Source organism: Impatiens glandulifera, chromosome 1, assembly GCF_907164915.1.
Source record: "Impatiens glandulifera chromosome 1, dImpGla2.1, whole genome shotgun sequence".
NCBI classification, from domain to species: domain Eukaryota; kingdom Viridiplantae; phylum Streptophyta; class Magnoliopsida; order Ericales; family Balsaminaceae; genus Impatiens; species Impatiens glandulifera.
In genome coordinates, this window is record NC_061862.1 from 115,929,576 (window position 1) to 115,946,392 (window position 16,817).

Here is a 16,817-nt window from a genome sequence, read left to right on the forward strand (position 1 = left end):
GATGGACGCTGAATTTTTATCAAATGCACATGAGGCGACTTTACAATGAAAGGAACACGATCCCACGCCAGACTAGATTTGCTAAGGCCCCGTTAACTGAAATACAATGGAGCGCTTAATCGCTGACAAAATGTAACGGAACACCAATGGCACGTTCTGCATTCGCCAAATACGCTCGAAATGACGTCGTTTCACCTAGATCGTCGCCTTCATTCCGATATCTGAATAGATAATCATCCGCAACCATCTTTGATTTCTCAAAGATGGAACTCCGTAAAATTTTTACCTTTTTGGTTGATTCAAAAGGTAAAATATTCACCCTACCACAGTGATCATTTCTTATATACTAGGCCTAATTATGGCATAAACGAACAACCGGGATGAAGAACAACCAAAACACCATGAATGATGTTTGACTGATTCAAGCCCACTTGTTGCCTTAACCAACTTCAGGAGGCTATAACTCCCTTGATGATTCCGAAACTAAGAGATATCATCTCAGGCAACAAATCAAAAGTTTCAAAAAATCTTCCATTGAAGATCCAATCTTCTGACTTTTTGTAATTTTTGTATAAGGCCTTAAAACTTGGATTCATGTATCTAGAAAGCTTCCTTAAGGTCTAAGGAGTATTCTCTAACACTTGGTAAACTTCGATTCATCCTTTAATTCATACTTCTAGTTTGAATTTGAAATTTATATTTCAGTTTTCATAAGCTTGTATGATGTCTGATTGTTGGATTTTTTTTATTGGAAATCGATCTAACAATTAATTACAAGCTTTCTATGAAAGCTAGGATCGAACAATCGATTTTAAATGAAAAAACCCAAATTTAAATTTGGAAAGATAAAAAAATGGGTTTTCTACTCTTGGCTAATCTCAAGAACAACAGTTTAAAAAGCTTCCCAACATATTTCTACTGATGTTGGACAACTATTTGGATCATGTTTGATCCATTCCGATCATGTTTAATTAAAATTAAATTTAAAATTTCAAAATAAATGAAAGTTTTGAGTTCTTTAATTGCTCCAAATGAATAGCCAATGTTCATGTTTTTGTATCAATCAAGTATATGAAGTATAAGGAAGCTATTGGCAATCTCCTCACACTTCATTAAACTCTAAAAACTAAAAACCTGATTTTTGACCTTCAAATTGTTTTGTACAAATTGATCATCACCCAGGTCGAATGATACATTGGGATGATGTTTCTAATGTTACAGGGATCTTTGTGAAATTACCTAAGCCCTTGGATCAGAGGATTAAAGGTTCCATAAAAATTATAAAACCTACAATTTTGATGTTCTTGAGGACCGAAAGATGCGACTAAGACCGAGAGTTCGGTTAGGACTAAGAGGTCTGACCGAGGCTTTTTAGCTAGGACCGAGAGGTCTAACAAATGTTCTTCATTTAGACCCAAGAGGTCCGACCGATGATTTTTACATCCAACCGAAAAATCGAACCTAGGACTAAGGAGTCTCACACCCGACCGAAAACTCCCTAATCTAGGATCGAGAGACCAAAAAACCCCGACCAGGGATCCTGAACTCGGACCGAGGGATTTCCAACGAGGACTGAGGGCTTTTTGGCCCCGACATAGGATCTAGGACACCGGTCCTAAGGCCTGTTTGGTTCTAATTTTAAAATTATTATTTTTTAAATTTTAGAACCTTAAACTATTTTCTAAAAATCTCGAAAACTTAGAAAATGATTTCAAAATATTTTTGGGAGATTTCTACAAAAGAATACTTTGACAAAGGCTTGTTTAAGTTTTATTTTTAAACCTTAATGCCTTTTAAACTGATGTTTTTCAGGTATTTTTCTCCTTAGTCATCATCATCAATAAGTACCAAAATTTAAATAATTATTGTTACAATTCTTTAAATACGCAAAAATATATGCATGTCTAAGATCAGAACAATAATCAGTTAAAATAAAATGTTATACAACCGATTTTCAAAGGCCAAATTTATAAGCAAATATTGTTTTTAAAACGGGCACAGAAGATGAAGCGCAAAAGCTCTTTCCCGAGTATCACCAAACTAAGAACTAAAAGAAAGTCTAGCTAAATATACGTTTGTACACGTATGCTTTTTTATTGATTTAAAAAAAATCAATTCACGACTCTGTTTCAAAGAAATAATCTTTAAAATTAATTTAAAATAATCAAATTTTATTTTGATTATAAATAATCTAAAGATTATTTAAACTTGAACCCAAATTAATTATTTTCAATATTAATTTCAAAAACTGTTAGGAATTATCTAAAATCTTTTAAAATAATGTTTTATTTTATAAAAATTCATAACACGCAAATCGAGGAGAAATTCTCAAACCTCAATCATTTTGTGATGGTTATAACTTTCTAGCAACTCTGTTGGGGGATTAAATGTTTAACTCGAAAACATAAACTTGGATTTTGAAAAATATTATATCACGTTTTCAATCTAATAGGCATATCCAAAATGGTACAACACCTAATGGATGCATATGTTTTATCATATTAAATGCCTATACTTGCAAATGGTACATCACCTTAACATTACTTGCAAATAAGTACATGACTAGATTCAGTACTTCTACACTTTTGTACAAAGATTGTCGATGATGAACAACAACTTGTTACAAAACGAGTGATGTTGCGTGAGAAAAAACTAGAACGTAAGGGATCGACCCCACCCTCTGACGATGAGCCGTCCGATAGAACGTAGGCATTGTGGTGGTGGAGGGAAATTCCCAATTGAGTTGATATTCCATAGTTTATGGCGGCGATTTTACCCCTTCCACTATTGGTGAATGATACTATTTTATGATTCTCATTAACAAAAAAAATATGAATACTCTCAATAAGGCGGTTGTTTGTCGTGCTCAAACAACTAAAACCTCGTCACTACAACCCTTATATAACTGTTATATATGTATTATGTGTATGCATGTATAGTCTAAGTGAACATCTCAAATATATTCCTTCTTCAAAACAAACACATTTTGGTAAATATTTTGAATTTCCAATCTCAGATGATATTAATGCTGAAGGATATCGCACTAGTCCCGTGGATCGATAGTTTCCACTAAAACGAGTTGAACCATGGGATCTATGGACTCATTCCCATCACGAGGTTCATAAAATTCAAGATAAATCACACCTTCATGATGCAAATGTAAAGAAGGTGGAACCCCATGAGACGAGCTTACTTCACGGGAGAAAGAAAAATGTGACAGACCATTGAAGAATTCTAAGCTATCTTAATGATGGACAACAAGAACATTCTGTATCTAAAACCATTTTTAGAATTAATGTCCTTGAGGAAGCTCTTGCAAGAAGAGTATGGATATACCAAGACAAAATCCGATACTATCCTTAGGAATACGTATATCGACTTCCAAAAATGGACAAAGATAGAACTGAGGAATGGAGATATTTCTTTGACTTTAGGATCATCCATGATGACGCTAACGATCCTACTAGCTCATTTCTTCTTAGCAGTAGTAAATGATAAACCTTCCTCAAAAAACCTGGAGGTAGCATACCACATGCGTAAGGGAAACAAAGACCCTCATGTATCGTTCTGGCTGAAACACTGATGGGTCTAAATGATTTATACCTAACCTCCACTATGAGAAAAAGAGGCTCACCTCTGGTTCTCTACATCTAGCTTCTTGATAAACTTGAACGCCTGTCGCTAGTATGTCCTAGAGATATCATGTCCCCTTCTCTTCAATACCGAAGGATGAAGAAAGCTTTCTCTAAACCTCTTGTAGAGAATGACGACAAAATTAGGGAGTTACTTCCGTGGTATCCCATCAAGAAGATGACATATATGATGGATGATAATCCTATGCTCATGCTTTTGGGCTTAGAATGAGTTACCTTCTATTACACCCACGACCTCTTCAAACAGTTTGGTTGTGGCTTCACATTCCTTTATACTAGGACTGCTATCACTATATATAGACCAATTGATCACAAGGAGAATATGGGATATCTCGAGAAATGGCACAACGCCTCTTAGATGAGAAACCTAGAAAAGTGAAAGAATCACCTCATTGTCATTATCGAAGAATACGAGTAGGTAAAGAAAAATGAAGAGGAGGAAACTTCTAGTGTGGGAACAGGCTACAAATGGACTTAAAGTAGTGTCCTTTGTCAACACTTTTCCCCTTTAGAATCTCTCTATAAATCTTAACTAGAGAGATATGTCTGTAACAAACTTAACAAATATGTTTTGTATAACAACTCTATGTTTGCTTTTGAATCACAAAAGAGATGTTCATTCCTTATGATTCATCTTACATGCATATGCATTGCATTGTACTTTGTTACAATTACAAACCCTCACCTCTTTCTCTTTGCAATAGTCCACTCCACGACTACGGCAACCGACACGACCACCAAATAGAGAGATCCAAAAACATGAATTTTTATTCCCCACCAGATGGCTGAAGAAGTCCCAACACTTGAAACGGTCTCTACGAACCAATTTTTAGGGAAATGAAGGCAGCTTTGCAACATGTGACAAAGCAACTCGCGCTGATCACAAACTCTTTAGTTATTCAGCAATTCCCATCCACATCCCAAAACATGCATTTTTCCTCTCGATTTACTAATTAGTTGATCCCGGTTATGTTCACACTCATCAATCCTCGTCCTATTGGTCCTCGAACTCAATAGAAAGTCTTTTTCTATGAAGACTCTAAGAAGATTTCGACCAAACCACACGGGTATAACACGGGACACATGAGGAAGTACTCAACCCCTAGGACCACATGAAAGACAAATTACAATATTTGATCAACCACCACTAATGGAATATGAACGCCAAATGACTAAGTTCAAGCCATGAAGGCAGAGGCAAGCCTAGCTAAATAAAATAGCTAAGGGAAAAAACTTTGAGGAACACTATGACTGGAAAGGTACTATGAAGACTGCTGAATGAGTAGTCATTCCATTAGGCACTAAGCTACTAGCCATATCCATGTACATTGGAAAAAACGATCTGACTGTCTATTTCAATATGTACACTTCTGTAATTGTGATTTGGAGAACCAAAAGTTCTCCATTTATTCCCCTAGTATCTCAATGACGCTGCTCTACGCTGGTATCACCAGCAAAAGTAAGTGTATATATAGACCACTGAGAAATTGGCTGGAATGTTCATAGAACGCTTCTTTATGCACTTCAACCTAGAATGACCAGAAAAGAGGTTGAAGAATATTAAACAAAGAGAAAATGAGAAATTCTTCGTGTTCATCGAAAGATGGAGAGATGTCGCCGAGGAAATTGATTCCCTCCCAAGAAAATAGCGAAATATCGATATAATCTTGGAAAGCATTAATTGACGATATTTTGTTGGATTCTCCGTCAAAACCTTCCAAAATATGAAGAAATTGCTAAAAGCCGGCAATAATCTCGATCATGCCATTGAGAAAGAAGGGAGAGATGAAAAAGAAGTTAAAGCTCCCCCACCTCTAAGTCGTTTCCCAAGAAAGGAAAAGATAAAAGTACACCAGATAACAACTACATGGTAGGAACATCCTCCTCAAAAGATGAGCCCAAACAAGCCTTCACAGGCTAAGGTAGGTACAATAACCCCTACTAAACTCACACCTCAGAAAGCAACTAAATCTCATAGAGTCCTTGATGACCTAGGGATGCCTTTGAGTGAGGTGATGAAGATTCTCTAAGGGAAGAATCTAATCAAACCCCTTACCCAAGAACGAACAGATCACTCTTGGGGAAATATGAGAACGCCTGGTGCGACTACCATTAAGCAAATGACCACGCTACTGATAGTTGTAGTGCCCTTAAACATCTGTTCCAGGACTTGATCGATCAGAATGTGATCGCCAAGCCAAAGAAAGCCAAGAACTCGTTACTGGATTACCAAGTCAACATGCTCATAACCAATGAAGCATTATTTGACACTAATACGTTACTAGACCTGATCCATAACGTTGAACACAAAATCAACATGATTGATCCCTAGCCCAAAAATAAGTTCAAAACCCATTTTGGTAAAATTTCTGAATGGTGGAAGTCTAAAATGACTGCCAATACTGACACCCTAAGCAACAACACGTGGTGGAACGGATTTTCAACCCAGTTTCATGAAAACCACAATGGCCAATGTGTCATCATCCACTTCTTAACAACTAACCTAGAGAAGAAAGGATGACGAGCCTATAGCTCTTAACTCAAGAGACAACCTCTTGAGTCAACTTAAAAGGATAAATGCTAATATTTTCATTTAGGAAATCCTAATGTTACTATCGAGCATAGGAAAGTAGTCCTCAATGAGTTAAGTAAGCCTAATGTCCCTACTAACACTACCTTAGAGGAATTAGTAAGAATCATTTCCACCCGTTTCCAGCCTAACATGATTGTTTTGTAGATAAGGATCTTCCATCAACCGAATCAGACCATGATAAAGCCCTTTACATTTCCGTGCAAATGGAGGGAAAGACGGTTCCGATCAATTTAATAGACAATGGATCATTTCTCAACATATGTCTTTGGAGGACTCTTGAGAAGATAGGCGTATCTAAAGACAAGATCTTACCATCTAACTTGTGTGTCAAAAGTTTCGACAGCTCTCGTAGTGAGATAATGGGTTGCCTTAAATGCACCATCCGAGTGGCCGAAAAACCCTTTCAAGTTGACTTTTGTGTCATCAATATGCAACCTTCCTATAAATTGATCTTAGGTTGACCATGGTTGCACCAAGCCAATGATTTAACCTCCATGCTACACCAAAAGCTCAAATTTATAGCCAACGACTAGGTTATCACGGTCAACGGTGAGACTGACACTACAATAGTCATTGGATCTACCTATATTGACACCCCTCAGGTTGAACTAAGAAGGTTCGAGATATGTTTGATCTTCCCAGAAGGAAAAGAACGAACTATTGGCGTGACGCCCTGGAAAACTTGGATTTCCAATACAATTGATACCACTTATGAAACCATCTCTTCTGGTCTTTAAGGAACCAATTCTCTTTAATCGACGAAGAAAGAACTCTTTAATCGACGAAGAAAGAACTCTTTCCCCTCTCATATACAGAGAGATGTCAAATATTGTACATGGTAAGAAATCTAAGAACAATGATCTTGTTAGATCATTATTTTCTTACATGTAATAAACCCTTGATGTATCATCAAAAATTGACTTCGAATGTATGAATATAAACGACATTTCCTTTTACTCTAATTTAAACTTCGAAACCAAACACATTTTAGAAACCGAGAACGAGATTTTTTCTTCAGTAGAAAAGACAATTGAAATCAATTTAAACGGCCGACGATCCACAAATCGTCTTGATCGGCCAAATTTTAAACTCGTAAGAACATCTATATATAATTGAGCAATTGAAAGCCAACAAAGACGTTTTTGTCTAGTCATATAAGGATATGCCAGACATTGATCCAAAAATCACACAATATCACATTCCTCTATATCTAGACGCTAAGCCAATAAAAAAAAGCTCAAATGGATGAAGGAGGTGGTCATGACCAAAATTAAAGAAGAATTCTAAAAGCAACTCAAAGATGAATTTCTCGAGGTAGTGGAATATCCAACCTAGATAGCTAACGTAGTTCCCGTCCTGAAGAAATGCTGGAAAATATGTGTGTGGAGATTATTGGGATCTGAATAAGGCCAGTCCTAAAGACCACTTCACGCTACTAGACATCGACATATTGGTCGATCACACTATCGACCATGTACTATTATCATTCATGGATGAATTTTTAGGATAAAACCAAATACTAATGGCCCCACATGACAAGGAAAATTTTTGTTCATAACAGAAGTAGGTACCTTTTGTTATCGTGCCATGTCTTTCGGTCTTAAAAACATAGGATCAACCTATCAAAGGGCAACCACTATGATCATCCACAACATGATCAAAAAGGAAGTGAAAGTATATGTCGCCGACATGATTGTCAAATATAAGGATCGAGAAGGACATGTCCAAAACCTTGAGAAATTCCTACAACGAATCAGGAAATATCATCTACGACTTAACCCGAAGAAATGTACCTTTGGAGTCATAACTAGTAAAATTCTAGGCTTCTTAATAATGTAAAGGGGAATTTAAGCCAATACCTCTAAGATAGAAGCAATCACGGCTATGCGGTCCCTTAAAACGAAAGAGAGGTTTGAGAATTTCTGGAAAAAATCCAATACATTAGCCGATTCATCAACAAGCTTACTATGACATGTGATTCACTTTATAGTTGCCTGAAAATAGACCAAAAGTTCATATTGGATAAAAACTATCAACAAGTATTTGATAGAATACAAGATTATTTAAAATCCCCTCCCATACTCTTGCCACTTAGAGCCGACATTCCTCTCATTTTGTACCTTACTGTAACAGACACAACCATAGGAAGCCAATTGGCTCAAGAAAATGAGGATAAACTCGAAATGGCTATGTACTATATTAGTAAAAGGATGACTGAATATGAAATTAATTACACTCTAGCTGATAAAATATGTTGGGCATTAGCATGGGTCACCAAAAGGTTGAGACACTACATGCAAACTCACCCCATTAAGTTAATATCAAGACTGAACCCGATCCACTTCTTGTTCCAACGAACTCTTCTATCACTTAAGCTAGCCAAATGGATGATGATGTTATCCTAATACGACATAACCTATATGGTACATAAGTCTATCAAAGGAAGTGTTGTTGCAGACTTCCTCTATGACCAACCCATCATTGTTGAGTTAGAAAACAAACTCTAATTCCCCGACAAGAGAATTATGAGTATTACATTAGACACATGGAAACTGAAGTTTGACAGTGCTTTTAGAAAGTAGGGTTACAAAATTGGGATTTTGTTAGTTGACCTAAAAGGGACATACAACCCAATATCCATAAAACTCAAATATCCTGTCACCAATAACGAGGTCGAATACGAGGAATGCCTTTTGGGTCTCAAATTGACATATGAAAAAGGGGCAGCCAAGCTACATGTTTTTGGTAACTATAACTTGGTTACATCCTAAGACAATGACACGTGGCAAGTGAAATGGGAAAAATTTGAAACCCTACCACGCTCACCTGACCAAACTCACGAAAAAATTTGATCAAGTATCATTTGTTAACACTCCAAGAAGTCAAAAACACTTCGTGGATTCCCTAACTACTTTGACAACCATGACTCAAATTTCTGACGGAATGAAAGTCAATCCCTTAAAAATCCGACAAAAGTAATGACCTACTTTTGAAAAGGGAGTAGTAAATCCATGGGAGAATGCAACTAAACCCTGGTACGATACTCACTAGAAGTATATTAAATACGAAGAATATCCTTCTCACTTCCGAGCTAAGGAACGACGAGCATTGCGCTAGTATTCCACCAAATATATACTTGGATTGCCAACAAGCTTTACCGTCGAACTTTCGAAGATCAAAACATGCTCTACATAGATATTCCCGAATCCAAAAGGATCATGGAAGTACGTACATGTAGGGACATTGCGACCCACACATGAATGAAATGACTTTAGCCAAGAAAATACTTCGTTTAGGATATAACTAGAAAAACCTCAAACAAGAATGTGTGAGCTATGTAAAGATCTATCATCAATGTCTAATAAATGCTAACCTAAAGCATACATCAACCTCGCTCCTCTATAATATGACATCCCCTTGACCTTTTTCTACATGGGGCATCGATGTCATTGGGAAAATCCATCACCACGCGTCAAATGGACACGAATTCATAATTTTCGCCATAGATTACTTCACCAAATAGGTTAAAGCAGCCTCCTACAAAGTGATGAAATCATCACAAGTGGCAAAGTTCATCTGATCTAGTATCATCGCTAGATATGGAGTTCCTCAGGCCTTGATTTTAGATATTGGTCAACACTTTTAAGGAAAAGTGTTGCAATTGCTCGACGAGTTTAAGATCGAGCATCTTAAATCATCACTATATAGACCCCAAACTAATAGTGCGGTCAAAGCGACAGACAAAAACGTGATTAAGTTCATCAAGAAGATGACCAACACGTATAAGGATTTGCATGAAAAGTTTCCATATGCCTTATGGGGACATCGTAAAACCGCTCGAACCTTGACGAACGAAACTCCCTACTAATTAGTTTACGGTATGAACATTGCACAACCTATCGAAATCGAGATTTCAGCTCTAAAAATACTCTTGGAGAGCCACTTTATCGAAGAAGACTAACTCAAATCTTGATATGATCAACTAACGTTAATGGAGAACAAAAGGTTAAATTCTTTATATAAAATTCAAGCCTACTAAAATGCATGTCGAACACCTTCAATAGAAAGGTAAAACCTAGAAACCTCAAAGAAGGTGATCTAATTCTTAAACGAACCCGGGAACTTTTAGACCCTAGTGGAAAATTTCGACCCCAATGGGAAGGACCTTCCTAATTAAGAAAATCCTCTCTAGAGGAGTTGTCTACCTATCTACAATAGAAGGTGAATAGTTCATTGAATCAAGCAATCTCAATGCGCTTAAAAGATATTTTGTATAATATCAAGCTATGCGCATAACGGTTTAAAGCTCGACCTTTAAAGAAGCTTATTTCAACAGAATACAATCCTATGTTTTGTATTACTTGCAACATGGACAAGAGGACTCATATCCGAACTACGGAGACATGATTCTTCTCATGCAAAAAAATAAAGGAGAGACGATACGTAGGTAACCTGCATATTTGCAGGCCTAGTCTCCTATAAATAAAATCCTCTAGTCCCTTCCTCAAGAGAAAAAAGATAATCTTTTGAGAAAGGAAGAAAACATTGATCTCTAACTAAACCAAGTGTGACGGATTTTAGGAAACAAGTAAGGAAAATCCAAGAACATTGCGTCCACCTAAGTGATATTCTCAAAAATAAAACTGTGAATTTCACAATGACATTGTTTAAAGAGATATCGGTCATACACTCTTTTTCGTTTGTAAGCGATTATCTAAAGACTAACCCTCCATAGAAGGTTTTTGAAGAAAAAGAACAAGAATAAACCCCATAAAAGTGAGACCTAGAGCCCCAAATTGAGAAAAGATACCTCATTATTACTTTTGTTAAACAAAAAGAGGTTTGAAACTCGATGTTCTGGGAAGAAAAAACCAAAAATAAAAATTCCAAAAAGAGAACTAGAATGAACCCCAAAAATCTCTAAAATATTTGAAAAATGTTTCTATGTTAGTTAAGGTATTGAAATCACCATTTGTGCTCACTTAGACTCTATTTATGATTGCTACGACAAAAGTAGAATGTACCGATTCTACCAGATACACCCCAAAACTGAAAAAAGAAAATGGCTCAAGTGGCTGAGGTATTGAAATCACCATCCGTTGCTCACTTAAACTCTAGTCTTGATTGTTATGACAAGGGAAATAATGTACTAATTTTACTGGATATACCCACGAGTCAACAAAAGAAAAAAAAAGAGAAAAATGACAAATGAAAACCCAAAAAGAAAGTTGGTAAACCTCTCTAAAAAATATTTTACAATGAGTGGACTTTCAAGAAATGTGGTTCAGAGCCGAGCAAACCAAAAATAGTTGCACACTTGTAAAAACATCGGATTTTGACAATCTTCTTTGAGGGTTATAATTCTGGATAATCGTTTGTATACGAGATCGAATGTATAGATGATATCTCAAAAGTTGAGGAAAAAGAAATCGTATTCCTTGATGAAAGAATATCATCATAAAGGACATAAAAGATGTTCAAAACCTAGCCCCGAATATGTTTTGAATCCAAAAACGTAATGATTCATTTAGAAGAATCAAAGGTTCATTCCAATCACAAAAAAAGAGAAAGAAGGATAGGAACTGGGAAATAAAAAATGTTCTTTTATCCAAAAATATGAGTCATCTATTCATAAAAGTTTGAAACCACCGTTTGACAGATTTCAACTAGCTATGAAGGTCATTCTAATAAAAAATAGGGAAAAATATTTTGTTGAAATATTCTCTTAAAGACCAAAAGATCCATGACAGATACTACAAAAACAAATAAGAAAATCGAGTCCACTAAAACTCCATATGTTGAAAGGTACGAGAGATCATTCGTACACGATCCCGTTTCAAAACCCTATTTGTTAATATGTAACATAAACCCTATCTATCGATTGGTATGAGAAATCGTTAGTACACATCCCATTTTAAAACCCTATTTGTTAGTATGTAACCTAAACCATATCTATCGATAGGTACATGAGATCATTTATTCAGGATCTTGTTTCAAAACCCTATTTGTTAATAGGTAACATAAACCCCATCTATCGATATGTACAAGAGATCGTTCAAACACGATCCCGTTTCAAAACCCTATTTATTAGTAGGTAACCTCAACCCTATCTGTCGATAGGTTCTTGAGATCGTTCGTACACAATCCCGTTTCAAAACCCTATTTGTTAATAGGTAACCTAAACTCTATATATTGATAGGTACGAGAAATCGTTTGTACACGATCCGTTTCAAAACCCTATTTGTTAGTAGGTAACATAAACCTTATCTATCGATAGGTATGTGAGATCGTTCTTACACGATCTCGTTTCAAAACCCTATTTGTTAGTAGGCAACCCAAACCCTATATGTCAATAGGTAAGTGAGATCATTTGTATACGATCCAATTTCAAAACCCTGTTTGTTAGTAGGTAACCTAAGCCTTATATGTCGATAGGTATGTGAGATCATTCGTACACAATCCCATTTCAAAACCCTATTTGTTAATAGGTCCTAAAACTGTATTTGTCGATAGATATATTAAATCATTTATATACGATTCTGTTTCAAGTCTTGTTTGTTGATAAGCATAAATATCATTTGTAGATGATCCGTTAAAAACCTTGTCTGAGGATAAGAACCGGAGATTGATCATACACGATCCATCCAAATCATATATGTCGATAGGTCAAGACATCGTTTATATACGATTTTGCTAAAACCTTATATGTTGATAGGTTGAGACATCATTTTTATACAATTATACCAAAACCCTGTATGTTGATAGGTCGAGACATCTTTTATATACAATTTCGCTAAAATACTATTAGTTGATAGGTTGATACATCGTGTATATACGATTCTGTCCAAATCTTATTTGTTGATAGGTCGAGACATCGTTTATATACGATTCCACTAAAACCCTATCTGTAGATAGCTCGAGACTTCGTTAATATACGGTTCTGCCAAAACCCTATTTGTTAATAGGTCGAGATATCGTTTATATACGATTCGGCTAAAATCCTATATGTTGATAGGTCGAGACATCGTTTATATATAATTCCGTACAAATCCTATTTGTTGATAGATTGATACATCGTTTATATACGATTTTTCTAAAGCCCTATATGTTGATAGATCGAGAAATTATTTATATATGATTTCGCCAAAACCCTATCTATTGATAGGTCGAGACATCGTTTATATACGATTTTGCTAAAACCCTATATGTTGACATGTCAAGACATCGTTTGTATACAATTCCGCTAAAACCCTATTTGTGGATATACAATTCATCATTTTTATACGATACCGCCAAAACCATATATGTTGATAGGTCGAGACATTGTTTATATACTATTCCTCCAAAATTGCATATGCTGATAGGTCGAGACATTGTTTATATACGATTCTGCCAAAGCCCTATCTATTGATAGGTCAATATATCGTTTATATACGATTCCGCTAAAACCATATTTGTTGATAGGTCGAGACATCGTTTATGTACAATTCCACAAAAACCCTATTTGTTGATAGGTCGATATATCGTTTATATACGATTCCGCTAAAACCATACATATTGATAGGTCGAGACATTGTTTATATACGATTTCGCTCAAACCCTATCTGTTGATAGGTCGAGACATCGTTTATATATAATTCCGTCAAACCCTATCTGTTGATAGGTCGAGACATCGTTTATATTCAATTTCTCTAAAACCCTATATGTTGATAGGACGAGACATCGTTTATATACGATTCCTCCCAAACCCTATCTGTTGATAGGTTGAGTCATCAATTATTTACGATTCCGATAAAACCATATATGTTGATAGGTTGAGACATCATTTATACGCGATTCCACTAAAACCCTATCTATCAATAGGTTGAGACATCGTTTATACATGATTCTGCCCAAACCCTATCTGTCAATAGGTCGAGACATCGTTTATATATAATTATGTTCAAAAGCCTTGTCTGTTGACAAGCACGTAGATCATTCGGACATGATCCATTATAAACCTTGTTTGTCAACAAGAACCCGAAATAATATTTATATGTTCCTTTCAAAAACCCTATCACTCGAATATGTATCAAAACCCTATCGCTTGATAGGTTACTTAAAGTAAAAGCCTATCACTCGATATGTATTTGATCAAAAATCCTTTTTATCAATAGGTATATCTCCTAATTCACAAAATGCAAAACCCTATCACTTGAATAGGTATTTAAAACCCAATCTCCAATAAGTATCCAAACCCTATCTCTTGATAGGTACTCAAAATGAAATCCTATCACTCGATAGGTATCAAGCCTTATCTATCGACAAGCAATAGATCATTCATACATGATTCGTTAACAATCTTGTATGTCAACAAGGAGTAGAGATCATATGTATATGATCCATACAAAACCTTATCGCTCGAATAGGTATTCAAAACCCTATCGCTCGAATATATATTCAAAACCCCTTCACTCGATTATGTATTCAAAACCCAATCGCTCGAATAGGTATCAAAACCCCATCTCTCTATAGGTATCTCAATAACCTTATCTCTTGATAGGTACTCCAATCAAAAATCCTATTTTTTGATAGGCATTCTCCTCTAATTTACAAAAACACAAAAACCTATATATTGATAGTACCACGATCATTTAAACATGATCTTCTTCAACCTTACTTGTTGATAACCCGCGTGGCAAGTTTTTCAGCTCCCGCAATTAACCTATCTATTGATAGTACCTATAAGCAAGCTTGTCATCTTTCATGGAGACATATCTATTGATAATCTCGCGATCATACATATATGATCACCTTAAAATATTACTTGTTAGTAACCTACATGAAAGTTGCTAAAACTTTCATGTCTCTTTAATGTCTCATCAAGCGAAATTAACTATTAGCCATTTGTATATGACTATCTTAAATAATTTGTTGATATTCATGCTTAAACATGAATTAATTTTTTAATTCCTATGATTATCACTTTATCATTATCCCATAAATTTTACGAATACTTTATTGAGATCTGAAATAGAATACATGAATTATCCCTTGTTAGGATAATCACCAAGGAAATATCCTTGAGCAACGCTTGGAAGCACTTTGACGAATGATATACAAAGCAACACTAGGTCACTCCAACATCAACTCACTACATGTTCTATCTTTCCACCACCTTTTAAATGACATAAATTGGGTAAGAAAAACTTAGTGTTAGATGTCATACTTGAATCTGTGTTTTCAAAACCGGTTTGTTATATTCAAACTTGATTCGAGAGGGGCATAAACACTAAAAATCTACATACCCAATTTTAAAATTTTAAAATAATTATTTTGATTATTTTTAAATAAATAAAATCAAAATAATTAACCCCAAATTATATTAATTATTGTGATAGTTAAAACATAATTAATTAAGAAAATGGCCAAAAAAAATAAATAAAATTATCTGAGATAAATGTTGTACTCATTTTATCTTAAAATAATTTTAGAAAAATCAAAGGGATTAAAATAAATAATTTATAATGAAATTTGATACCAATTTTATCCCCAAAAATTATTTATTTAACCTAAAAATATGTAAAAATATCAAATAAATTGGAAAAATATTTGTCATTTTGTGTATTTTAAAGAATTAAAAATAAAGCCAAAAGGGTGAAAGAAAGTTCAATTTCAAACAAACCCATAAGGTTTTAAATAAAAAAATAAAATCTGTAATCGGGTGTAATCGAAACATAGAGAAATCGCTACAACTGAAACCACGAGCTTTGGATGGACGCTGACTTTTCATCCAATGCCCAAGAGTCGCTCGCTATAGTAAAAGGAACGCGCGCCCGCACCAGATCAGCTAACGCTCGTTAGATGAAACTCAATAGAGCGCTTGATCATTGATGGAACGCAACGGAACGCAAACGACGCCTTCCACGTTCGCCAAATATGCCCAAAACGATGTCGTTTCACTTGGATCGTCGTCTTCACCGCAATCGCCGAAGGGATAATTATCTTCAGCCATCTTTGATTTTTCAAATATGGAAATACACCGATAGTCCACATTTTCGGCTGATTCAAAAGGTGAAATGATTACCCTACCATGGTGATCATTTCTACTAAAATTCTTGGCCTAATTATGGCCTAAACGAGCAACTGGGATGAAGAACAACCAAAACACAATGAATGGTGTTTGACTGATTTAGGCCCACTGGCTGCCTCAAGTGCCTCAACTGACTTTGAAAAGCTATAAATACCCTCCATTGATGATTTTGAAGCCAATAGATATTATCTTAAGCCACATATCAAAGCTTCTAATTTTTTTGAATATTCATGTAAGGCCTCAAACTTGGATTTAGGCATCCAAAAAACTCCTTTAAGGTCTAAAGAATATTCTCCAACACTTTTTAAGCTTTCAATCATCCTTTAATTCATATTTCCAATTTAAAATTTAGATTTTTATATCTTAGATTTAATAAGCTTGCATGTTATCTGATTTATGGATTTTTTAATTAGAAGTCGATCTAAGGATCATTTACAAGCTTTCCGTGAAAGCTATGAACAATCAATCAATCTCAAACGAAAAACCCAAATTTAAATTA